The following is a 235-nucleotide window of genomic DNA, read 5'->3' as shown; positions in this document are numbered from 1 at the left end:
CTCACTTGATTCTAGTTGCTTGCTCCGACTCTGGAAGAGTTTTGACCTTGACCTAGAGAAATGATAAAGATATGGTAAACCACACCTACTGCCTCTATATTATGGAATTGACTTTTAACCTGTAGTCCCCCACAAACACCTACTTTCTCTTCATCAAGCCATCTACGGTGCCTGTCAGGTCTGATGTATACTCAGCTTGATGTAGCTTTACCCTGGCCTCCGCATAAGTAGCTGT

Source organism: Etheostoma spectabile, chromosome 13, assembly GCF_008692095.1.
Source record: "Etheostoma spectabile isolate EspeVRDwgs_2016 chromosome 13, UIUC_Espe_1.0, whole genome shotgun sequence".
Lineage (NCBI taxonomy): Eukaryota > Metazoa > Chordata > Actinopteri > Perciformes > Percidae > Etheostoma > Etheostoma spectabile.
This window is presented reverse-complemented; position numbering follows the sequence as displayed.